At 37.1% G+C, this 27,904-nt stretch overlaps 1 protein-coding gene and 1 non-coding gene across 6 annotated transcripts in view; both read left to right on the plus strand.

Annotated features, from left to right (window-relative positions):
- The window catches only part of TFEC (transcription factor EC), a 751,469-nt gene that overhangs the window by 193,339 nt on the left and 530,226 nt on the right, over nucleotides 1-27,904 (plus strand). The window lies entirely within an intron of this gene.
- Nucleotides 18,879-19,007, plus strand: LOC145524937 (small nucleolar RNA SNORA70). Its single transcript, XR_014067967.1, has one exon. It is a non-coding gene; the product is annotated as a small nucleolar RNA SNORA70 (small nucleolar RNA).

Genomic DNA, 27,904 nt, shown 5'->3' on the forward strand with positions numbered 1-27,904 from the left:
AGCACATTCTGCTTCTGGAAGTCATCCCAGAAGATGCTCCTCAATGATACCAGTGTGATGTGAACCAAGCCTGCTTTTAAGACCTTCTGAGAAGGCCCTTGGTCTTTTCCTCTCAAAATGACTTTCATAATTTCTTAGGGTCTTTTTGTCAAAATACTGGAAAAATTTTAAAATATTATCAAGTTAAAAGGAAACTCTCCTTATGTCTAAATTATAGCAGGCAAAATTTCAGAAAAGTGGTTACATTTGAATGTAAAAGTGTTGCAGGCTGATGAGTATATTGTAATGTTTGATTTGGCAGCTGAGGAGCAAAGCTTTAACTGAGGGTAGAATTTTCATCTTTTCAAACCAAATATGGTCAGTTTTAAACTCCTGACAGCGTCCATCCATATATAGGTCTCTGTTAGTAGTTTGACTTGGATTTGTCACTCATACAATTCGGTCCTTCATGTGGCAAAATGGAGTTTTCCTGCCTTTGACCCTTTTTGTGGTTTGGCACTTACCTTACTCCCTCTGGGATCCAGGCTCATGAAAAATTAAGCTAATAGGAGAGGATCTTTGTTAAGATGGGGAAGGGAGACAGGGAATCTGTGTGTAGTTAGAATTCTGGAAGGAAATGGGTAGGGTCATTAAGGAGAGCATAATGACAGATTACTTCCAACGGTGCAAGATGAGTAAAGACCTGCCAACAACAGTGCAGACCATTGCTAAACACAGGCCTGAAGGGCAAGAAGAAGGACTGATGGCCAGAATCCAGAAGACACCTGACAGTATGATCTTTGGAAAACAAATACAGTTTTTGGTGCATTTTGAGTGACTAAAAGCCAGGTTAATTCTCCCACCTTTTGATCTACTGTAGATGCTGCCAACTGGCTAAACCCTGCTAGCAGGCAAAAGGTGGGACACACTAGGTGCAGTACAGAAAGCTGATTTCTGGGGCACAGAGCAGGTTGGGGAAGGATGGAGAGTATATTTGAAGAGCATTTGTTGAATATCCAGTGGGGTGAGAAGAACAATACAGTAGAGCTGTAAGAGGTTGTCAGTGTAAGAGAAACCTGTGTTTCATAGCTAAACTGTTGCTAGATTTCTAGAGGTACTGAGGGGTATTATGAAATTAATGTTCATTTTCTCCCCAAAATTCATATGTTGAAGCACTGACTTCCAGTGTGATGATATTAAGAGATGGGGCCTTTGGGACGTAATTGAGTTTAGATGAGTTCATGAGGGTGGAAGCCAGCATGATGGGATTAGTGATCTTTGAAGAAGAGGAACACACACCAGAGTTTACTCTCTCATTTCTATGAGGGTGCAGTGAGAAGGCAGCCGTCTGCAAGCCAGGAAGAGGGCCCTCACCAGAAGCCTGACCTTACTAGAATCTTATTCTTTGATTTCACAGCTTCCAGAACTATGAGAAAATAAATATTTATCGTTTAAGTCACCCAGTCTATGGTAGCCTAGAAAACAAGGGGTTTAGAGGTTTTAAAGCTAGTGTCCTCTACATAGCATATATACATTTCTTGTCTAAAAGCCAGGACCTCGAGGAAGTACAGGGACAACAAAAGCTTTTAAGGTAGACATGGCATGAACTAATAAGGGGATTGAAAGAAAAGGAAATGAACTGTTTTGTTTCATTCTATGGGGACTCTACTTTGTCACTCAATGGTATTAATAATATTTTCTTTTTTTGTAATGGTTTCTTCCCCTCCATCTTTCCCAACAGTATAAGGATAGCTAAGAAATTATATATGCATACACATGTGTGCATGTGGGTATATATACGTGTGTTTCTAGATATTGATTATTAATTAATCTTACTGAATTTTAACTTAAAAGTAGATTTTATTTCAAAATGTTTAGAAACATTTTCTATATCTATTGTACTTCAAATGTTTATGCCATAGGGTCAAAGATATACAGTTCAAAATTATACTTAATTTGTCTGATTTAGAACTTGTGTAATTCATTTAAACTTTTAACACTATTTATTCTATCATATGTACATTTACAAATAGATATATTTTTAAAAGAAATAAGTAAGCAAATGTGATTTTGACATTTCATTGAAGAAGGGTCAATGATGATATGATGAATTTGTTTGTTCTGGAGTAAATATTTGTTCCTTTCTAACTTTTTATTTACAAAAGATTATTTAAGAGAAATTAAAGAAATGGAGTATTAAGAAGACTCTCCTACCATGAACATTGGCATATTCTGTTTCCATAGAAGGAAAGAGAAACAAAAGTTGTATTTGTATGAGGATGTATATTCCAGCCCTCTTGTGTAGTTGGAAGATGTGAATAATGGTGCCATTGAGGCAGGATACGGTTGAGAAGCAGGAGCAACAACTGTTAGGACAGTTGGTGGAAGAATTATTCTGTTAAAAGCAGAGTATCTATTACAAATTTTGTTTATGAAAATAAATTGTGCATATTGAGTGACATACCATTCTGATCTTATTTCAAACTAATAAAAGTAACAGACTTATAACCTGGAAGTAGTGGGGACCTTAACTGTATATCTTGGAATCATAGAAGCAAAGAAACTGTTTACTTGGAATGTAGATTGCAAGAAGGAGAATCTGAGTATGATTAACTGACTAGAAACAGCTAGACATAATGAAATATCACCATTGGAGTGGAAAGAGTAGAAACCTAAATAAATCAATGTTAATTGCACATTGAATTATGATACTAAACAAGCATGTCTGCATTAAATGGAACAAAAAGGACAGAATTAAAGACAAATGAAACAAAGGTTAGAAAGGCTAGCGACTACAACAAATGAAACTTGAGAAAATGGGTAGGGACAAAATTAAAACGTAGCGAAGGGTAAGGGTGGTTTAAAGCTGAATTCAGTACAAGATGATCAACAAAAGTAAAATCATCTGCCTTTTGGACTGTGGGAATGTAGGCAAGCTAATAAATGCTGGAGAGAAGGCTGAACAGCCAGGGTTCTCTTCTACTTCTGTCTTATCTGTCAGGGAAAAAAAAAATAGGTGAGAAGCTGTTGAAGCCTCAGTATAGAAAGAGAAACTGTGGTGGTAAAGGCAGGGATTTATGAAATTATTCTTTTTTGATTGATGATAATGTCAAGTGGTAAAATGCACAGATCTCAAGTGTGGGGTTTGATGGATTCTGATAAAAGTGTACACCTAGGTAAACATCACCCCAATCAAAATTAAGAATATGGCTGTTATTCCAGAATGTTCCCATGTGCCCCTTTCCAGTCAATCTCCATCCACTCTCTCCTGCTGAGGAAAAGACAGTTCTGATTTCTATCACCATAGATTAGTTGGCCAACTCCTAAAACATATAAATGAAATCCTATTAGCATACACTCCTTTTTAATGTTTCTTTTGCTTAAAGTAATATTTGGAGAGTTACCTTTGTTGTTATAAGGAGAGTTGTGTTTGAGGCCCAGCTCAAATAATCCGATTATGTGAGCACCACACAGAATTCAAGATCCATGAAGGCAAGAATTATTATCTCTTTTGTCCTATCCCAGTACCTACAATAGAATCCAACACATAGTAAGTGCTCAATTTCTCAACTGCAAGATAAAAATAAAATTTATTAATCTCTAATCTCCTATATCTACACATAAAGGGATTTGTGAGGCATAAGTGAGGAAAAGTATCTTAAATTGCTTTTCAAACACTATGGTACTAAAGGTTAACTTTTATTACAAGTAGGCCAGGGGTTCCTTGAAGACGGCAGCCATACTTACTGAACTTCAAATTTTTCACATCTAGCACAGTGTTAGATATACAATGTGTGGTCAATTTGTGTTCAATTACGTTCCTTGTCAATTTATGTTCCTTGAGTAAATTTCAGTTCTTTTCCTGAGAACCTCATTAATCTGTGCAGGTTTGAAGGCAACCAAATAGAATTGATGTTCATTGAGTATCTACTAGACACTTTTTTTAGTGAAGGTACCTCATGTGAGCAAATTCCTAGTGTCATAACCACTTGGCAATAAGAAACTCTGAGAGTTCATACTAGGTTAATGTTGGACCCGCTAGACTGAGTATGGCTGAGAGAGATGGGCTGGCTGTGGAGCTGGAGGTATACTAGAATGAGTCCTCTAGAAATAGATATCAAAATGGCATTATATATTAAATGTGCAAGAGATTTATTGGGGGGAACAGTTGTAAAAGTAAAAGGAAAGGAAGCCTAGAGGTGGTGGAGAGGATTGTCAGATCACAGTGCAATGTGGAAAAAGAGGAAAGGAAGAAGAGTTGCTTAGGAAGAGTCTCAGACTGCAGCAGTTATAAGAAAGCTTGGGTTGGCCTCAGTATCCCCATGCTCAGTCATTGCTTGGGGGCAACCAGTGGGAACTGGAGTCTCAGCAGGAGCAGGATGGTGGATTCAGAAAGCATCACTTAGGGCCATCTGTCAATTATGCTTGCCTTAGCAAGAGATCTGAGTGGTGCATATTTCAGGGCCACAGCAGGCCTTTGGTGTGGATGGGATTAGAAGCAGTATGCCAAATTACATTGACAGTGAGCTGAGGCAAACCTGGTTTAATCTAGCCAGCTGACCCTGAGAAGTGGGTGGAGAAATAGTGAATCAGGAAGACTGGTAATCTGGAAGCACAGGTTAAGGAAGAACCAGTCTTTTGGGGCTGACATAAGTGAAGTAGGGAGTGACTAGAAGAGACTCACATGTGTTTCATGCTGAATGAAACTAATTGAACAATGAGATGCAGAATACACTTAATAATATAGAACTTGAATCTTCAGATTATTTTCAGTTTGTCAAAATGATTGTGCGTTTTAAAAAAAAAATGATTATTGGAATGTGCTATATTAGAATCTGGAGAAAGGGCATCAAAGAGATTAAAAAGGGGAAAGATCACAAATCTATCCCAAGAGTATGAGAAGAGAATTAAGTGGAAATTTGGTGAAAAAAGTCCTAAAAAGTTAAGAGAAGTGTTTTATTATTTCTATTATTTAAGTTCCTGCTAGCAGTCACTTATACTTAGTTACTTCTCATAGAAAATTAATACTAATCTTTTATATTTTGTTGACGTAGAAGCTCATCATCCCCTACTTTCAAACTATTTGAAGATGCAAGTTTGGTCACATCCCTTTGATTGTGACATTTACATACTCCAGGTTGTGATAAATGATTTTATAAGGCAAATTAATCTAATCATACCCAGAACAGGGTATTCTCTGGTTGTACTCTTTTCCTCTGAGTACGTAGAGTAATTGTGTGATGACCTTTCTTGTCATAACCTTGATTTATCAATGAAATCATTTCATTTTCAAATGTCAATATACTGAGCTTACTCACATTTAGGAGAAAATATGTTATTATAAATTTCCATTTTCTTGACTTACTTAACTCTGTAGGTGAATAAATGAGTGTAGTTTTTTGAGATTTCAGTTCAACTCAGCTGCTCAGTTGTGTCCGACTCTTTGTGACCCCATAGACTGCAGCAAGCCAGGCTTCCCTGTCCATCACCAACTCCCGGAGCCTACTCAAACTCATGTCCATTGTGTCAGTGATACCATCCAACCATCTCATCCTCTGTCGTTCCCTTCTCCTCCCGCCTTCAATCTTTCCCAGCATCAGTGTCTTTTCCAATAAGTCAGTTCTTCACATCAGGTGGCCAAAGTAGTGGAGTTTCAGCTTCAGCATCAGTCTTTCCAATGAACATACAGGACTGATTCCCTTTAGGATGGATTGGTTGGATCTCCTTGCAGTCCAAGGGACTCTCAAGAATCTTTTCCAACACTACAGTTCAAAAGCATCAATTCTTTGGTGCTCAGCTTTCTTTATAGTCCAACTCTCACATCCATACATGACTACTGGAAAAACCGTAGCTTTGACTAAATGGACCTTTGTTGGTAAAGTAATGTCTCTTCTTTTTAATATACTGTCTAGGTTGGTCATAGTTTTTCTTCCAAGGAGCAAGCGTCTTCTAATTTCATGGCTGAAGTCACCATCGTTAGTGATTTTGGAGCCCAAGAAAATAAAGTCTGTCATTGTTTCCATTGTTTCCCCATATATTTTCCATGAAGTGATGGGACCGGATGCCATGATCTTTGTTTTTTGAATGTTGACTTTTAAGCCAGCTTTTTCACCCTCTTCTTTCACTTTCATCAACAGGCTCTTTAGTTCTTCTTTGCTTTCTTCCATAAGACTCATGTCATCTGTGTATCTGAGGTTATTGATGTTTCTCCTGGCAATCTTGATTCCAGCTTGTGCTTCATCCAGCCCAGCATTTTGCATGATGTACTCTGCATATGAGTTACATAAGCAAAGTGACAATATGCAGCCTTGACGTACTCCTTTCCCGATTTGGAACCAGTCTGTTGTTCCATGTCCAGTTCTAACTGTTGCTTCTTGATCTGCATACAGATTTCTCAGGGGGCAGGTAAGGTGGTCTGGTATTCCTATCTCTTTAAAAATTTTCCACAGTTTGTTGTGTTCCATACAGTCAAAGGCTTTGGCGTAGTCAATAAAGCAGAAGTAGATGTTTTTCTGGAACTCTCTTGCTTTTGGAGTTACCGTTTTTCAAATTGTGGCTAACATTAATAGGGGAATGGAAAGTTTTATTTAAAAGATTTTATGAGTTGTAAATTTTCTGTGAACAGTGTAAATTTTTTGCTATATGATGTTAGTCAGTCTTCTTCATATTTTACATAGCATGGTAAATTGTGGTATTTATCTGCTTTGATTATTGGCATCAAGGAGCCTGGTAAGCTACAGTCCATGGGTTCACAAAGAGTCGGACACAACTAAGCGACTTCACTTTCTTTCTTTCTATAGTTCGTTTTGGAGAAGGAAATGGCAACCCACTCCAGTGTTCTTGCTTGGAGAATCCCATGGATGGAGCAGCCTGGTGGGCTATAGTCTGTGGGGTTGCAAAGAGTCAGACACAGCTAAGCAACTAACACACAATCAGAACTTATTATGTGGTTCACCAGAAGTTATTTTCTCTTATATATTTTCTATATTTAAAAAATATTTTAACTTGTGCATTATGTAACCCATTATAGTCATTTGTATGATACCATATGAATACCTAAATTGCTTATTCTAAGGGTCTTAAATTGGTAAGACCCTTACAATGTTAAAGTATTTAAAAGAAAATTGTATTATGAAATATAAAATATGTAGGCATCATTTTGATGGCCTCTGAAATTTTGATGAGTATGTAATGCCCGATAAAAGGGTCTTTTTCATTGTCTGGATTGGGATGCAGGTATTTATGAAATATAAAACATCCATAACCCCTCTCTTGCCCTCAGTCCATACACACACACACACCAGTGTGTCTGTGATCTGTTGGCATGCATGGAGCTTTTTGTTTTTCCCTAAACTCTGAGTTTGTTGAAGGAGTCATAGGAAATGGGGTGAGCAGGAAGATGGAAAGGCTGACATAGCATGTTTCCAGCCTGGCTGTTTGGACTGGAATTGAGACCTTGGAATTAGAAGGGAAGAGCTTGAAGTTGGAAGAACTGTTTTCTTAAAAGATGTAAAATTCTGGGTGTAATAGAGTTACTTTGGGACCCATGCTCTCGGGCTCTTTGTGGATTCTAGTCCTGCTCTGACATCCCAGTGTTTAATGGCTTTGAGAGCTTTAAGGATTCAGCATGTGGCGCAGATTTTGGACTGCTTGGTGTTTTTCGTGGAGGCATTCAGTGAGGCTCAGTGAAATGTTGGAAGAGAGGATGCTGGATGTCACTAGGTGACTAGAGCTTAATGAACATCTATGGTCAGATGGAAGTATTAGCTGCACCCATTTGAGGGTGGTGGAAATAATCAGAGAACACTTTCAATAGGTTAGCATTCTTAATGGAGCTATCATAATTTGAGGATGTATAAATGTATAAATAAACCCTGGTGAAATAAAGTGGTGATTTGTTTGTGCAATAGTAAGTTTATATGGGTGTGTGAAGTGAAATTTGCTCAGTCATGTCCGACTCTCTGCGACCCCATGGACTATACAGTCCATGGAATTCTCCAGGACAGAATACTGGAGTGAATAGCCTTTCCCTTCTCCAGGGGATCTTCCCAACCCAGGGATTGAACCCAGGTCTCCTGCATTGCAGGTGGATTCTGTACCAGCTGAGCCACAAGGGAAGCCCATATGGGTGTGTATAGAACCTTAAATTATGAATTTCTTTGGAATAATACATTTATTATACAATGACTTTCAAATCAATTAATTTCAAATGGTTATATTTTTGTCTAGGATGAGTGAGATTTTCAAGCTTAATGTTTTGGTCAGAAGTGACTGTCCACAACCAGTTATAACATGACAGTAAATGTTTCTCTTGAAATATTCAAATAGGAATTACAACACGTTGCTTCACGTAGCAATTTCTAAAAGAAGTTTCCATATAAACTCCACCTAGTCTGAGTCTATACCCATTGAGTCCCACCCAGGAATAAATCTTGTACCAGGGCTATGTTAAAAACAAAATGTCGGGACTTCCCTGGTGGTCCAGTGGCTAGAACTCCATGCTTCTAATGCAGGGGATCCAGGTTCATTCCCTGGTCAGGGAACTAGATCCCACATGCTGTGACCAAGACTTGGCGCAAATAAATAAATACTGAAAAAAAAACTTGAAAAAAACAAACAAACAAAGTGTCAAAGACCAGCTCTAACTTCCCCAGTAAACAATTCAGAAACTGAATAAATTAATGAAGCAACTGTTTCTAGTGTTTGGAGAATAAGCAGTATAGAATTGTGATCCTTTTAAGAAAGAAAGCAACTGTGAACCATATCGTTTTGATTCTCTGCCTGGAGTCAAAATGAAGGGAAGGAACACAAAGATGGAGACTCAAGCAGATCCTGGAAGCCTTGCTGACTTGAGAAGATGGAGCTCAGAGCCTGGGGAGGTGGAGGAAGCTGGAAGTTACAAGGCCGAGTTTTGGAAAGTGGGCACTTTATGAGATGAAATCTCTGTAAATCTGCATGGGCTCACCTCTAGTCTTAATTGAGTACTAGGCTACCTACATAAAGAATAAAGCTCCAGGAAAATGGAGAAAGAATACTGTGGGTCTGTAAGTGGAAATATTCAGAGCTCATGAAGGGCAGGAAGACATCTGAGTTCTGGCCATCAAGAATGGAGAGTTCTCAGTGATCATCTGGGAAATTTGATGGAGACCCCAGGAGTCTGGCCTTAGAAGTAAAACTGAACCAATATTGGAATCGATGCTATTGTAGACTCACCCTAGCAAAATGTATAAATAGACCTCAGAGATAATGAAACTGATCTGCAAGTTATTTAACTGTGTACAGGAAGAAAGCAATCTGAATACTTAACAACATAGCATTCACAATATGCAGCACCCAATAAGAAATTAATAAACAAGCCAAGAAGGAAAAGGGGACCCTTAGCCAGAAAACAAATCAGTCAATTGAAAGTGCATGAAATGAAAATGTTATTAGAATTATCAAAGATGTTAAAATCATAGTCATAGAAAGGAGAGAAATGTAAACTATTAAAAAAGAGGTAAATGGAATTTATAGGAATAAAAAATTCAATATATGAAAATAAATGAGGACTTCAAATTTGGTGAATATTATAAATCCACTGACTGGTTCTAAAAGCACAATGAGTAAGATTAGATGTCAGTTACAGGAGAAAAACAATTAAAAACTCCAACATATGGAGGCTAAACAGCACACTGCCGAATGACCAACAAATCACAGAAGAAATCAAAAAAGAAATCAAAATATGCATAGAAATGAACAAAAATGAAAACACAACAACCCAAAACCTATGGGACATGGTAAAAGCAGTGCTAAGGGGAAGATTCATAGCAATACAGGCTCACCTCAAGAAACAAGAGAAAAGCCAAATAAATAACCTAACTCTACACCTAAAGCAACTAGAAAAGGAAGAAAAAATTAGGGCAGAAATAAATGCAAAAGAAACAAAAGAGACCATAGCAAAAATCAACAAAGCCAAAAGCTGGTTTTTTGAGAAGATAAATAAAATTGACACGCCATTAGCCAGACTCATCAAGAAACCAAGGGAGAAGAATCAAATCAACAAAATTAGAAATGAAAACGGAGAGATCACAACAGACAACACAGAAATACAAAGGATCATAAGAGACTATTATCAGCAACTATATGCCAATAAAATGGACAACTTGGAAGAAATGGACAAATTCTTAGAAAAGTACGACTTCCCAAAACTGAACCAGGAAGAAATAGAAAATCTCAACAGACCCATCACAAGCGCAGAAATTGAAACTGTAATCAGAAATCTTCCAACAAACAAAAGCCCAGGACCAGACAGCTTCACAGCTGAATTCTACCAAAAATTTAGAGAAGAGCTAACACCTATCCTACTCAAACTCTCCCAGAAAATTGCAGAGGAAGGTAAACTTCCAAACTCATTCTATGAGGCCACCATCACCCTAATACCAAAACCTGACAAAGATGCTACAAAAAAAGAAAACTACAGGCCAATATCACTGATGAGCAGAGATGCAAAAATCCTTAACAAAATCCTAGCAAACAGAATCCAACAACATATTAAAAAGATCATACATCATGACCAAGTGGACTTTATCCCAGGGATGCAAGGATTCTTCAATATCCGCAAATCAATCAATGTAATACACCACATAAACAAATTGAAAAATAAAACCCATATGATTATTTCAATAGATGCAGAGAAAGCCTTTGACAAAATTCAACATCCATTTATGATAAAAAATCCTCCAAAAAGCACAAATAGAAGGAACATACCTCAACATAATAAAAGCTATATATGACAAACCCACAGCAAACATTATCCTAAATGGGAAAAACTGAAAGCATTTCCCCTAAAATCAGGAACAAGACAAGGGTGCCCACTCTCACCACTACTATTCAACATGGTTTTGGAAGTTTTGACCACAGCAATCAGAGCAGAAAAAGAAATAAAAGGAATCCAGATTGGAAAAGAAGAAATAAAACTCTGTTTGCAGATGACATGATCCTCTACATAGAAAACCCTAAAGACTCCACCAGAAAATTACTAGAGCTAATCAATGAATATAGTAAAGTTGCAGGATATAAAATTAACACGCAGAAATCCCTTGCATTCCTATACACCAACAACAAGAAAACAGAAAGAGAAATTAAGGAAACAATTCCTTTCACTATCACAATGAAAAGAATAAAATACTTAGGAATATATCTACCTAAAGAAACAAAAGACCTATATATAGAAAACTATAAAACACTGGTGAAAGAAATCAAAGAGGACACAAATAGATGGAGAAATATACCATGTTCATGGATTGGAAGAATCGGTATAGTGAAAATGAGTATACTACCCAAAGCAATCTATAGATTCAATGCAATCCCTATCAAGCTTCCAACGGTATTCTTCAGAGAACTAGAACAAATAATTTCACAATTTGTATGGAAATACAAAAAACCTTGAACAGCCAAAGCAATCTTGAGAAAGAAGAATGGAACTGGAGGAATCAACCTGCCTGATTTCAGGCTCTACTACAAAGCCACAGTCATCAAGACAGTATGGTACTGGCACAAGGACAGAAATATAGATCAATGGAACAAAATAGAAAGCCCAGAGATAAATCCACGCACCTATGGGCACCTTATCTTTGACAAAGGAGGCAAGAATATACAATGGAGAAAAGACAATCTGTTTAACAAGTGGTGCTGGGAAAACTGGTCAACCACTTGTAAAAGAATGAAACTAGAACACTTCCTAACACCATACACAAAAATAAACTCAAAATGGATTAAAGATCTAAGCGTAAGACCAGAAACTACAAAACTCCTAGAGGAAAACATAGGCAAAACACTCTCTGACATAAAGCACAGCAGGATCCTCTATGACCCACTTCCCAGAATATTGGAAATAAAAGCAAAAATAAACAAATGGGACCTAATTAAACTTAAAAGCTTTTGCACAACAAAAGAAACTATAAGCAAGGTGAAAAGACAGCCCTCGGAATGGGAGAAAATAATAGCAAATGAAGCAACAGACAAACAATTAATCTCAAAAATATATAAGCAACTCCTGCAGCTCAATTCCAGAAAAATACATGACCCAATCAAAAAGTGGGCCAAAGAACTAAACAGACACTTCTCCAAAGAAGACATACAGATGGCTAACAAACACATGAAAAGATGCTCAACATCACTCATTATCAGAGAAATGCAAATCAAAACCACAATGAGGTACCATTTCATGCCTGTCAGAATGGCTGCTATCCAAAAGTCTACAAGCAATAAATGCTGGAGAGGGTGTGGAGAAAAGGGAACCCTCTTACACTGTTGGTGGGAATGCAAACTAGTACAGCCACTATGGAGAACAGTGTGAAGATTCCTCAAAAAACTGGAAATAGAACTGCCATATGACCCAGCAATCCTACTGCTGGGCATACACACTGAGGAAACCAGAATTGAAAGAGACACATGTACCCCAATGTTCATCGCAGCACTGTTTATAATAGCCAGGACATGGAAGCAGCCTGGATGCCCAACAGTAGATGAATGGCTAAGGAAGCTATGGTACATATACACAATGGAATACTACTCAGCCATTAAAAAGAATACATTTGAATCAGTTCTAATGAGGTGGATGAAACTGGAGCCTATTATAGAGAGTGAAGTAAGCCAGAAAGAAAAACACCAATACAGTATACTAACACATATATATGGTATTTAGTCAGTCAGTAAAGATAACCCTGCATGCTTGACATCAAAAGAGACACAGATAAATAGAACAGTATTATGGACTCTATGGGAGAGGGCAAGGGCGGGATGATATGGGAGAATGGCATGGAAGCATGTAAATTATCATATGTGAAATGAATCGCCAGTCCAGGTTCAATGCATGATACAGGGTGCTCGGGGCTGGTGCACCGGGATGACCCGGAGGGATGGGATGGGGAGGGAGGTGGGAGGGGGGTTCTGGAAGGGGAAAACATGTACACCCATGGTGGATTCATGTCCATGTATGACAAAAATACAATATTGTCATACAAAATATTGTATGACAAATACAATATTGTAAAGTTAAAAAAAAAAAAAACTTCAAAAAAAAAAAAAATTAAAGCACAATGAACCCAAAACAGGATGAATGCACACATGCTAACATGGATACATCAAGGTTCACCACAGTCCAATTTCAGGAAATTCTTGAAAAAGAATATTTTAAAAGCAACTAGAGAAAAAAAGACATTATAAGAGAATTAAACATAGAAGTTACAGTAGGTTTCTCATCTGTAATTATATAAGCTAGACAACAGTGGAATGACATTTTTAAAGTGCTTAAAGAAAAAAAAGGCTTCAATCTAAAAGTCTGTAAACAGTGGCACTACTCTACAAATAAAGGCAAATAAGGATATTTTTCTGAAAAAAACAAAAACAAAACCAAAAAAAAAAAAAAAAATGTCTTCAGCAGAACTGAGCCACAAGAAAAGTTAAAGGAAATTTGTAGTATGAAGAAGAGATGATACCAGTGAAAATGTGGAATGGAGAACACTGATAATGCTAAATATATACTTAAATATAAAGATGTTTCCCCGTAATTTTTAGTGTCTTTTAAATGTCTTTAATTGATTAAAGTAAAAATAATACAATGTATTTTGAAGTGTATAGCATACTTAGAAGTTCAGTTCAGTTCAGTTCAGTCGCTCAGTCATGTCTGACCCTTTGAGACCCCATGGACTGCAGCACGCCAGGCTTCCCTGTTCATCACCTACTCCTGGAGCTTGCTCAAACTCATGTCCATCGAGTCGGTGATGCCATCCAACCATCTCATCCTCTGTCGTCCCCTTCTCCTCCTGTCTTCAATCTTTCCCAACATCAGGGTCTTTTCCAATGAGTCAGTTCTTTGCCTCAGGTGGCCAAAGTATTGGGGTTTCAGCTTCAACATCAGTCCTTCCAATGAATATTCAGGACTGATTTCCTTTAAGATTGACTGGTTTGATCTTGCAGTCCAAGACTCTCAAGAGTCTTCTCCAACACCACAGTTCAAAAGCATCAATTCTCTGGCGCTCAGCTTTCTTTACGATCCAACTCTCACAATACATGACTGCTGGAAAAACCATAGCTTTGACCAAACAGACTTTTGTTGGCAAAGTAATGTCTCTGCTTTTTAATATGCTCTCCAGGTTTGTCATAGCTTTTCTTCAAGGAGCAAACGTCTTTTAATTTCATGGCTGCAGTCACCATCTGCAGTGATTTTTGGAGCCCAAGAAAATAAAGGCTGCCACTGTCTCCGTTGTTTCCCCATCTGTTTGCCATGAAGTGATGGGACTGGATGCCATGATCTTTGTTTTTTGAACATTGAGTTTTAAGCCAGCTTTTTCACTCTCCTCTTTCACTTTCATCAACAGGCTCTTTAGTTCTTCTTTGCTTTCTGCCACAAGGGTGGTGTAATCCACATCTCTGAGGTCGTTGATATTTCTCTGGACAATCTTAATTCCAGCTTGTGATTCATCCAGACTGGCATTTCACATGATTTACTCCGCATATGAGTTAAATAAACAGGGTGACAATATACAGCTTTGACATACTCCTTTCCCAATTTTTAACCAGTTCGTGGTTCCATGTCCTGTTCTAACTGTTGCTTCTTGACCTGCATACAGATTTCTCAGGAGGCAGATAAGATGATCTGGTATTCCATCTCTTGAAGAATTTTCCAGTTTGCTGTGATCACACAGTCAAAGGCTTTAGCGTAGTTAATGAAGCAGAAGCAGTGATTTTCTGGAATTTTCTTGCTTTTTCTGTGATCCAGTGGATGTTGGGAATTTGATGTCTGGTTCCTCTGCCTTTTCTAAATCCAGCTTGAACATCTGGAAGTACTTGGTTCACATACTGTTGAAGCATTGCTTGAAGAATTTTGAACATTACTTTGCTAGTGTGTGAGATGAGTGCAATTGTGTGGTAGTTTGAACATTATTTTGATTGCCTTTCTTTGGAATTTTGCGATTGAAATGAAAACACCTTTTCCAGTCCTGTGGCCACTGCTGAGTTTTCCAAATTTGCTGGTATATTGAGTACAGCACTGTAACATCATCATCTTTTAGGATTTGAAATCATTTTACATAGAAGTAAAATGTATAATAACAATAGAATAAAATAGAAGAGAGAGAAGCAAAAGAAGACATGCAAAGGACCAAGAAATACATGAAAATATGCTCAAAAGCATTAGTCACTAGAGAACTGTAAATTAAAGCCATTACGAAATGTTACTACACACATGCTAGGTTGTCTGCATTTACAAAGACTGCCCATTCCAAGTGGTAGTCCAGATGTAGAACCATTGGAATTATCATACAATGATTTGGGCAATATAAATTAAACAAAGTTAATCACTTAAATCAATAACAATCTATAAATAGAACAAAATAGATGCAAAATATCTGTCTATAAAAAGAACAAAAATAAAATAAGCAGTCACACTGGAAAATAGTTTGATGATTTCTTATAAAGTTAAGTGTACAGTTTTACACTTTAGAAATTGCACTCCTAGATTTTTACCCAAGAGAAATGAATTCACATTGAGTTGCACATGAATGTTCATAGCAACTTTATTCGTATTGGCCAGAAAATGAAAATAATCCAGATGTCCATCCAAAAGTGATGGATAAACAAATAATGGTATATTATAACATAGCATGTTACTCATCAGTAAAAGGAAACAGAGTAATGGTACATGCAACAACATAGGCGAATCTCAAAAATACTACACTGAGTGAAAGTAAGCAGATTCCAAAGAGTATGCAGTAGTACATGATTCCATTTATATGAAGCTATAGAAAAAAAAAGACAACAATAATTTATCACTTCATGGCAAGTAGATGGGAAACAATGGAAACAGTGACAGACTTTATTTTCTTGGGCTCCAAAATCACTGCAGATGGAGACTGCAGCAGTGAAATTAAAAGACATTTGCTCCTTGGAAGAAAAGCTATGACAAACCTAGGCAGCATATTAAAAAGCAGAGACATTACTTTGCTGACAAAGGTCCATCTCGTCAAAGCTATGGTTTTTTCAGTAGTCATGTATGGATGTGAGAGTTGGCCATAAAGAAAGCTGAGCACCAAAGAATTGATGTTTTTGAACTGTGGTGTTGGAGAAGCCTCTTGAGAGTCCCTTGGACTGCAAGGAGATCCAACCAGTCCATCCTAAAGGAGATCAGTCCTGAGTGTTCATTGGAAGGACTGATGATGAAGCTGAAGCTCCACTACTTTGGCCTTCTGATGAGAAGACTTGACTCTTTAGAAAAGGCCATGAGGCCTGGAAAGATTGAAGGCAGGAGGAGAAAAGGATGACATAGGACGAGATGGTTGGATGGCCTCACTGACTCAATGTACAAGAGTTTGAGCAAACTCTGGGAAATGGTGAAGGACAGAGACACCTGGTGTGCTGCAGTTCATGGGGTTACAAAGAATTGGACACAACTGAGTGACTGAACAACAACAGCAAATTTAGAGTGACAGAATAAAGATCAATGGATCAACCTTGGAAATAAGGTGTGAGAGTAGGGGATTCATTGACTTCAAAGTTCCACTGGAACTTTCAGAGATGATGGACTTAAACTATATTTTGAGTGCAGTGGTTGTGTACTGTACACATTTGTTAAAATTGATTGAGGGACTCCCCTGGTAGCCCAGTGGTTTAGAATTTGCCTTTCCAATGCAGGGGATGTGGGTTCAATCCTTGGTTGGGGAGCTAAGATCCCACATGCTGCAGGACTACTGAGCCCACACACTCTGGAGCATGTGGGCCTCAACTAAGACACAACAGAGCCAAAAATAAATAAACATTTTTAAAAAACTAATTGAAATACATACATAAAAAGGATATATTTTATATACGTAAATTGTACTCAATGAAGTTGATAAAAAATGTGTCATCAATAAAACAGAAAGGAATTTACTTCTATTTGGCTGAAGAGTGGAACCATCTTGAATTGTCCTGTGGTAGACTTGGCCAGGCCTGTTTTAAGCTTGTTTACTGCAAAAAAAAAAAAAAAAGGTTACAAACATATGTAACTATAGCAAGGAAGAAATTACATCCACTCACTAAACTGTATCCTTGATCTTCTATATCTTTTTAGCACTTGTTTCTGGTTGGAAGTGAAAGCACACTTGAATCAATCTGTCACTATCATTCTCATTCATTTTAGAAACAGGTCTCATTTTTTGTAGTCTGTTCTAGCTTAAGTGTCTATTGCAACATGTGTTTTATTTATTTATTTGGATTTTTTAAAAATTTATTTTCTTGACGTACAATGTTGTGTTCATTTCTGCTGTATAGCAAAGTGATTCAGGTATACATATATATACATTCTTTTCCTTTTTTTTCTTCAGCCATAGGTTTACATGTGTTCCCCATCCTGAACCCCCCTCCCACCTCCCTCCCCATCCCATCCCTTTGGGTCATCCCATTGCCCCAGCCCTGAGCATTTGTCTCATGCATCGAACCTGGAATGGTGTTCTGTTTCAGCAACATGTGTTTTAAAACAGTAAAATAATATGTGAACATAAGGATAGACATAGTGGAATAATTATGTAATGAAATCTTAGAACAGTAAACACCTAGAAATTACTTTTCCCAATATCTGAAGCCAAGGCAGATGAAATTACTGTCCCAAATCATAAAACTAGCGAGAGGCCAAAGCCTTGATTTTTAAGCTGAAATTGCTGGTTTTTGACTTCCCTGGTGGCTGAGATGGTAAAGTGTCTGCCTACAATGCGGGAGACCCGAGTTCAATCCCTGGGTTGGGAAGATCTCCTGGAGAAGGAAATGGCAACCCACTCCAATACTCTTGCCTGGAAAATTCCATGGATGGAGGAGCCTGTTAGGCTACAGTCCATGGGGTCGCAAAGAGTCAGATACGACTGAGCGACTTCACTTTGCTGTTTTTAATTGATACTGAATTTTACACTATAGTCCTTTCTCCCTGCTTCTTGTTACTCTGTCCCTGTCCATTTTGCTCTTGTATCTCCCTAGATGTAACTTCTTGCCTTTCTTGTTCTTGTTTTTCCTATTCCTATCTCTATGCCTTTGCTGACATTACTCCCTCATCTGGAATGCTCTTTTGATTCTCAGCAAATACAGATGATGAATAAAAGTGACCATGATGTTAGAGAACCACAGTGTCTTTTTTTTTTAGGATAAATATATTAATATACTTAATACATTCATCTCTATCATTTTAACCTCAATCTTTATGCCAGTCATTTGTGTTGTGACCTGAACTTTATTCCTCCAAAATGTGTATCACCTAACCTTCAAGGTGATTGTATTTGGAGACAGGACCTTGAACAAAGTGGTTAAGGTTAAATGAAGTATTAGGAGTGGAGCCCTAATCCAATAGGACTAGTGTTCTCATGAGAAGACACATCAGCAGTGCACATACATGGAGAAAAGGCCCTGTGAAGACACGATAAGAAGGTCTTCAAGCTAAGGAGAGAATCTTCAGAAGAAACCAACCCTTCCAGGATCTTGATCTTCCACTTTGAGCCTCTAAAAAAAGTAAATTTCTATTTAAGGCACCTAGTCTGTAGTATTTGCTGTGGGAGTCCTACCAGACTAATATAATTACCCTTAAATACCTTCTTAGACTCCATCTACTCTAAGAAAATATTTCTAACCTATAGTTAGTGAATTTCTTCTATTCTTAGTATCTGCTTTGCAGTTTATTATGTTTTGTTTGCTTTATTTTTTTTATAAGCAATTATGTCATAAGCATATCTAAAATAATGCTTTTAGAAAATTTATTATTTGGTGTATATGGGCATTGTAAACTAGAATTATTTATTGATTTGACCTGAGGTCTATGAAGCCTGATTATAGGTATTGCTCTACAATTGTAAGAAAAATGCACTTAAATTAAATAGCTATGTTTGAATTGTACTATTGGTTTGCCTTTTAAAAACTCAGTCTCTTTCCCCATGGGTGCCCAGTGTCAATGGCTGCAAACAGCAGCCTCCTTGGTAGTATATGCAACCTGTTGCCTGTACAGGTTGCCCTAAGGGAACTTGAAGATAACTCTTCCTAGTGGGCATTCATGACTGGCCTGCTGTTCTCCCAGTCTAGACTCCAGACAGGTATGCACGGTGCCTTTGGAAAGCCCCAGGGCACAGTGGCCAGGGTCCACATTGGCCAGGTCACAATGTCCATCCACACCAAGCTGCAGAACAAGGAGCATGTGATTGAAGCCCTCTGCCGGGCCAAGTTCAAGTTCCCTGGCCACCAGAAGATCCACATCTCTAAGAAGTGGGGATTTACCAAGTTCAACACGGATGAATTTGAAAACATGGTGGCAGAAAAGCAACTCATCCCGGACGGCTCTGGGGTCAAATACATCCCTAATCATGGTCCCCTGGACAAATGGCAGGCCCTGCACTAATGAGCATCAGCTCTGTCCCCTCCTTAATCATACTCACCAATAAATGCTATTTCCTGTCAAAAAATAAATAAATAAAATAAAATAAAGTTAAAAACTCAATCTCAATCGATACTTAAAAAAATTCTCCAGTAAAACATGAGGTCATAAATAGCAAGTTCTTATTTTTCATAGTAGGAGGGAAACAAGACCCTAATTAGTATATTTTTCTTCATTAGTCATTTGTAAACAAATAGTTTTAGAATTCTTTAGACTTATATAGGCGTGTCTCATCTCCTATGAAGGCACATATCACATATTTTATTTCTTTTATATTACTTATAGAAGGGAGGAAGGAAGGAAATGATAATTCTATGCAACAACAATGTTTTTGGTTTTTTTGTAAGTAGGAAAAAATTCCAAATCCAGAGGTAGGAGTCAGTGAAAAATCCAGCTAATGTGCAGTATTAGGTAGAGGTGCTTCCCTGGTAGCTCAGATGGTAAAGAATCTGCCTTCAGTGCAGGAGACCCTGGTTCAATTCCTGGGTCGGAAAGATCTGCTAGATAAGGGATAGGCTACTCACTCTAGTATTCTTGGTCTTCCCTAGTGGCTCAGATGGTAAAGAATCTGCCTGCAGTGCGGGAGACCTGGGTTTGATCCCTGTGTTGGGAAGATCCCCTGGAGAAGGGAACAGCTATCCACTCCAGTATTCTGGCCTAGAGCATTCCATGGACAGAGGAGCCTAACAGGCTCTATATAGTCCATGGGGTCGCAGAGTCTGACACAGCTGAGTGCCTTTCACTTTCAGGTAGAGGGTGAGATATTCAAGTTCAAGATTGAGAGTGAATGGGAGTAAATGATTCTGGGTGAAGGAGGCAGAGAGCAAAAATTATCAAAGAAAACAAGACCAGAATGAAGATGGAATGGCTGGTGGGAGAAATATATGGAGAGAGTTGAGGTTGAGAGAAGTACTAGCTGCTGACAGCTGAAAGCATGGGGAAAGAGACACATGCAACAAGTAATAATTTGAGTGACTTACTGTGACTCTCTCTGGGAATATTCACTGAAATGTACATTGCTTCTAAAGTTTTTGAACACATAGTTTTGCTAAGTATTGAAGAAGACCCTGATGCTGGGAAGGATTGTGGGCAGGGGAGAAGGGGACAACAGAGGATGAGATGGCTAGATGGCATCACCGACTCTATGGACATGAGTTTGGGTAAACTCCGGGAGTTGTTGATGGACAGGGAAGCCTGGCGTGCTGCTATTCGTGGGGTCGCAAAGAGTCGGACACTGAACTGAACTGAACTGAAGAAGAGAACATGAGGAAAACTTATGTACATAATTTTAAAAAAATGCATAAATCTGGAAATCTCAACAGTGTTTCTGAAGATAATGAAAATCAAGAGCTACCATAGCAACATGAAGATGTGGTCATATATACCTTGATTTATTGTTTAGCAAAGTATTTAGAAACATTATCATTTTGGAGCAAAACTTTAGGGTCAAATTTAAGTAAATAGGGAAAATGTTAAACAATTTGTAATCACTCAAAATGGAAATTTCTTTTATATCATTTGAAGATCAGCATATTTTATTGTGCTCACTCTAGTGAGAATGATGTTTAATAAATAAGGCTGAACTTACAGAGGTGTTCCTATAAACTGTATCATGCCTCAGAAGTATACCATTGTGTGAATATACCACAATTATCCAATCACTTATTGATGGAAGTTTGGGTTATTTTCAGTATTTGATTTTTATGCATAAAATTTCGATCAGCTCTCATGTACAAATCCTTTTATGGAGACATATGTTTTCATTTTTCTAATATAAATACATAGAAAGGAATTGTGGAAGTGGAAAGTGGATGTTTAGTTTTGTATGAAAATGCCAAACCGTTTATTTGTACCATTTATCACTTCCAAAAACAATGCACAAAAGTTGCAGTTGCTTCACATACTCCATCACTTGGTATCATGTCTCAAATTTTAGACATTCTAGTGGGTGAATAGTGGTATCTCATTGTGGTTTCAATTTGTATTTTCCTGATAACTAGTTATTTTGAACATTTTTAATGTCCTTATTTAAAGTTCATAAAATATTTTGGTAAAATGTCTATTCAGGACTTGTTTTTGTCTTCTAATTATTAAAATTTTAAAGTTTTTAAAAATAAAATCTTGGTACAAGTCCTTTGTCATATATGTATTGTGAATATTTTCTTCTAATCTATGGCTTGAAGAAAGCCTTTTCTTAATAGCTGTCAGAGAGCAGAAATTTTAAGTTTTATCCAATTTGTCAAATTTTATGGTTCATGTCTTTTGTATCCTTCCTAAGAAATCTTTGTTTATTCCAAATATATTCTGAATATATTCTTATATATTTTTTTTCTAGAAGTTTTAAGCTTTAGCTTTTATGTTTGAGTCTATGATCCACTTTAAGTTAATTGTTGTTTGTGGTGTGAAGTAAGCACTGAGGTTCATATTTTTCCTTGCCCAAATTCAATTGTTTTAGCAACATTGTTGAAAAGAATTTCCTTTCCCATTGAATTATCTTGATGAATTTATTAAAAAATAATTGCTCATATATGTGTGGTCTGTCTCTAGACACTATTCTGTTCCATTGCTCTACCCTGTATCTTCACACTTCACTGTCTCAAGTAATGTAGCTTCAAGATGTAGCTTTAAGCTTCAAGTAATGTAGCTTGAGATGAGGTTATGTACATTTTTTGTTCTTTTTGTTTTGTTTGTTCAGCTTTGTTCTTTTTTCATAGCTTGCTGAGAATTTTAAATCATGAATGGTGTTTAATTTTTGTCAAATGCTTTTTCTTTATCTATTGAAACAATCATATAATATTTTTCTTTTTTCTGTTAGTGTGGTTACTTAAATTAATTGATTTTTGAATTTTGAGTCAGTTTTGTATTTCTAGACAAAACTCCTTGATATTAATGTATGTCTTTATTTTGCTACATCTGGTTGCATATTTGTGAAAAATTTTTGTTTCTCTTGAGACTGAGATATCACAGTTTGCTTGTTGTGACATCTATCTTACTTTGCTGTACTGTGCTCAGTCGTGTCCGACTGTTTGCGATCCCATGGATTGTAGCCCACCAGCCTCCTCTGTCCATGGGATTTTCCAGGCCAGAATGCTGGAGTGGGTTGCAATTTCCTTCTCCAGGGGATCTTCCCAACCCAGTGATAGAACCCAAGTCTCTTGCATCTCTTGCATTGGCAGGTTTGCCCAAATACAATCGCTGATCTGTCTGTTTCCTTTTCTGTTACAATTTAATAGCTTCTGTGGATTCTATGTTTCCTGTGCCTTACACCCCAAGTGTTTCATGTTGGGATGTTGTTTTCTTATTGATTTTATCTTTCCTTATTGCCTGTTGCAGAAAATTCACAATCTCTTTCAATGTACTTGCTCAAAATTTACCTTAAAAGCTAAGCTTTCACTTTCCATATCTTACCCTGTTCCCTATGCTCTTGATCTAGGATTCCTTTAGTTGTGTTATATGTAATGACCTTCATATCTGATTTAAGATATTTCAAATGGATTATTACTCAAGCTTTTACTTTAACTTAAATGTTTGCCTTCCCTTCCACACACCCTATCATCTCCTCAGTATTTTCTTTTTTAAATTTTTATTTATTTTTCATTTTTAAAACCTTTTTATTGTGGTATAATACATACACAGAAAAATGCACATATCATTAGAATATAGCTCAATGAATTTTCACAAATTGTAACTGACAAAGAGCTCAGAAAATAGAACATGCTATACTCCAGTACCTACCCCCTGCCTCCCACTGGTTCCTCTTTTTTGTTTAATTTTTTTTTGATTTTTTTTTTAATTTTAATTGGAGGCTAATTACGTTACAATATTGTGGTGGTTTTTGCCATACATTCACGTGAATCAGCCATGGGTGTACATGTGTTCCCCATCCTGACCCTCCCTCCCACCTCCCTCCCCATCCCATCCCTCAGGGTCATCCCAGTGCACCAGCCCTGAGCACCCTGCCTCATTCATTGAACCTGGACTGGCGATCTGTTTCACATATGGTAATATACACGTTTCAATGCTATTCTCTCAGATCATCCCGCCCTGCCCTCTCCCGCAGAGTCCAACAGTCTATTCTTTACATCTGCGTATTTTCTATTATTGGAAGCTTCATACATTTTATTACCCCAATCCAAAAAAACATGATTCTCCTCTCTTGTTCTCTGTTTTGGATTCATAACCAAATCTTGACGGTCCCTCAAATCTACTTCCTCTTCTCATCCTCTTTGTCATTGCCTCCAGATGCTCACCATTTCTCTCCTGAATTTCTGAAACCAACCTCTAATTGGCTTCTTTTGTTATTGCCAGTCTTTTCTTCACACTGCCACTCATTTGATCTTCTTGAAAAGCAAATTTACTTTTCTGTTTAAAATTATTTAATGTCCTCTTTTTTTCCTTTAGAATAAAAAAATGTACAATTCCCAAATTCTTCAAAATGGGTTCCCTGTTAAAGAAATGTCCAAAATGGGCATGAACTGAAAATGAATTCTATGCAATAACCCTAATCAACATTTTCCCAACTGTAGCATAACTGAGAATTTCACACCTAGTTTAACACAGCTAAGATGGTAGTTTCCATTTTATTTCCAATATTGTATGGGCCAGTAATTACATACTCAAAAAACAACTTGTCAAGATATTCACATTTATTTGGCTCTTAATCTATTTCAGCTTGTTTGATGCAAAAGTTCCATGACACTAAAGGAAAACCCATCTTAATTATATTAACCTACAAAATCAGGCTTTGTTTGATGACATGATAGTGTTTGAAATTAAACAATTGTTTTAGCTCAAATATCTTTTCACTCCTAATTCATTAATGGGTTCTCCTAAAGTCAGAAATGATCCATTCTTCTTTTGTGCTCTGAAAACCCTTTTAAGATCACACTGACTTTCTTTGCAATATACAGATATATATATATGTTTCCACAAAAGGTTGAAGTTTTTGAGGCAAAGGCTTAATAATGTCTCATGCAGAATCTAGTTAAAAGATGTAACTTAATTAATATGAGTCAAGTTTATGCACAGACTAAAAGTATGAGCATAGACACAGCTATTATAGAACATAGACATTACAGGAAGCCAACTTGGGAACCTCTCTAAGGTTATTCTGTGCCTCCTTTCCCTCCAAATCCAGAATCTCATGAATCCAATATATGTCATTATTAGAAATGCAAATACAAAGATATAAAAACCTGTTTCTTAGATGTGTATTAGTTACACTTTGGTACTTGTTTGTATTTATGTAATTTTTACTGAACTGTTAGGGAGTAATGCTTATGTCTTCCCAAAAAAGCCAATACAACTTTTTATTTTTCTCTTTTCTTACACTTCAGATACTTGGTTTTATTTATTTATGTTTTTATTTTTATTGTTTGCTATTGTTGGTTTAACTTTTGTTAAATAAAATATTTTTTCCTTATTTTAAATTTTGTCTAACAAAAACTGTATGAAGTTAATCAAGTTTTTTTCATATGAGTGAAGAAATAATTTTATGAGAAGTTTGAAAAACATTTTGCATATGGCTGACATATTTAAAATCTTCTTTTGCTTTTTACTTTAATCTTGGATATAAGAAAGGCATCATAAAACCCAAGTCTTAACAGATGTATGATCTTCACATGTGGTTTATTAAGCACAGATCACTAATGACCGATACGAAATCATTTCCATTCCTTGTGAAAACTTTGATGAGTAGAAAGATCATGAGCCAATTGTAGCTTTATCCAAAATGAGAAATTTGTATTTGACACAAGAAATAAATACATAAATTTATTTAGTGCCTCTACTCTGCTAAATTTGTCTTGAAACTGTTTTCTATCTACATCAGAATCTTCTTTGATAAATTTGTTTAAGCAAATATCATTCTGGTATATTAGTTCAGAGTATTAAACAAGCAAATTAGGTAAGTTCTTACTCAGTATTGGGATGAAACTATAAGATTTAAACTCTCCAGTAAATTTAGAGAACATAGATGCTGACCTCCATGGTTTTGGGAAATTGTGCTTTTATATCTTCTTTTGGAGGAGATATTCTTATTAACTGGAGTGATTTGGGGCAAGTTCCTACATTGTCTCTGTATTTTTACTTATGAGTTGTAAAAACATGTCTGCCTCACCCACACTAATTAATCCAGTAAATATTTATTTAGCTTTTATTATGGGACATATGGGCTTCCCAGATGGTGCAGTGGTAAAGAATCTGTCTGACAGTGCCGGTGCAGCAAGAGACATGGGTTTGATCCCTGGCTTGGGGAGATCCCCTGGAGTAGGAAATGGCAGCCCATTCTAGTATTCTTGCCTGGAAAATTTCGTGGGCAGAGAAGCCTGGCAGGCTGTAGTCCATGGGGTCACAGAGAGTTGAATGTGACCGAATGCACATACACACACAAGACATACACTGTCCGAAGCATTTATATTACATAACAAAAGAGAAACAGATGAGTTAGGATACACACAGTAAGCACAACAGATAAATCATAAAGCAGATTAGAAGACGAAAATCAGTAGAAACAATAGAGACGGTTATAGGCAGAGAAATTTCCTAGTGAGAAGGGTGGGTTCATTGAAGCTTAAAATAGAATTGTCACAGTAGGCTTCATGGAGAAGGCATCTGAGAAAAGACTCAAAAGATATAAGAGAGGCAACCACTATCAGGGAACATTCCAGGCTGAGAGATTCGCTAGGGCAAAGACCCTGGGTCGTGTTTGGTGAGTTGGCAAAATAAGACCTGTGAGACTAAAATGGAGTAAGGGGAAGAGTAATAGAAATAAGAGATATAAGGAGGACTGGAGTATAAGTTGATTATACCACATCCCGTAGGCCATTGTAAAGACTTTGCTTTAATTTTGGGGGGAGATGAGAAGACTTGGAAGGGTTTGATGAGAAGTAATATGATTAGAATTGGATTTTAAAAGGACTGTTCTGACTACTGTCTTGAGAGTATATTATAGGGCAAGAGTAGAAGAAAGGATACTATTAGGGGGCTATTGGGGTGATCTGAGAGAGGTAATATTGGCCAAAGGCCACACTGTCAACCTAAGGTGCTAGTGAAGTTGCTGGTTCAATCACTCCCACAAGGTTGTTGTGTAACATGAGTGTCTAGAGCTGAAAAACTTGTGGCTGTTTTGAAGAATCAAGTATTAACCTTTGGTAAAAATTTCCAAGAAAAAAGAAAAAAATTAAAAACACCTAAGATGCTAAAACAGGAAGGGGAGTGAAGTGCTTAAATTGTAGATATGTTTTCAATTTGCAGCCAACAGCGTCTCCTCATAGACTGATACAGGATGTGAGAGGAAGTGAAGATGTCAGGGTGGTTCAAATAATTTGACCTGAACAACAGGAATAATAGAGCTGACATGAGCTCACATAGGAAATTTGCGGGTAGAGTAAGTTTTAAGGAGGAACATCAAAAAATTCAGTTTGATTACATTAAGACTGAGATGTTTATTTAGCATCTACCTTAGAATAATCTAAATTATGCTAAGTCTCAAAATGTCAATGGCTTAATGCATCAGAGGGTTTCCTTCTCAGTCATGGTACACATGAAATATAGGTAGTGAGGGCTCTGCTTCAGACATATACTCAGGGACTTGCAGCTGATGGAATTGCTATATTGTAACTGTATTGGAGACAAATGGTTTCCAGGGTCATGAAACAGGGAAGAGAAGAACTAGAGAGTCATATGTTGTGTCTTAATAAATGAACCCTGTGACACAATCTGTCAGGCCCAGTGTGCTACCTAGGATCCTGACCAGCTGTTGCAATTTTGTTGCCTTAGGGATTATCATTTCTCCTTGGGAACAAAATTGAATGGCACAGGATTTGTGTTGGTGATTGTGGTAGTGGTGGTAGTGTGTGTGTGTGTGTGTGTGTGTGTGTGTGTGTGTGTGTGTGTGTATTTGTGTATGTGTGTATTTTATTCACTAAATCAAATTGGCAATAATTGACCGTTTAACTCCATGCATTATTGGAACTTTTCTAACTTTTTGGACCTATAAAAACCATTTCTCTTACATTATTAGATGCTTTACGGTAAAGTTCCTGTGTTCTGAAAAATCAAGCTTTTTTTGCTGTTACAGTTCTAAACATGTCCAAAAATAGTACTAATTGTAGAAGCACGAATTATCCAGAGTGTTCCATAATGTACCAATTTGTACCCAGAGGAGTGAAGAAAAGATTTTAGAGGTCATATGGTAGCCCACTGCCATCATTTGTATTGCCCAACGAAGGAAAAGACTGTGAAATGGAATTGCCAGTAGAATCCCTCTCTGGTCTTGTTGGCAAGTCTTTTATGAAAAACACAAGTAATTAATTCTTCCACTCCAGACCTTTTAACAGGGCAATCGTTTACAAGCTGCCAAGCTTTATTGGCCAGAACAGAAACAGACATCACTAGGTCATAACACTTATTATTAAACGAGAGCTTCTACATTCTATAAATTGAAGATTCTGAATTTTTAATGCATTTGCCTTACTTTCCCATCTTGTATGTCAGGCTTAT

Source organism: Giraffa tippelskirchi, chromosome 10, assembly GCF_054371585.1.
Source record: "Giraffa tippelskirchi isolate mGirTip1 chromosome 10, T2T-mGirTip1v1.2.pri, whole genome shotgun sequence".
In the NCBI taxonomy this organism is placed as follows: domain Eukaryota; kingdom Metazoa; phylum Chordata; class Mammalia; order Artiodactyla; family Giraffidae; genus Giraffa; species Giraffa tippelskirchi.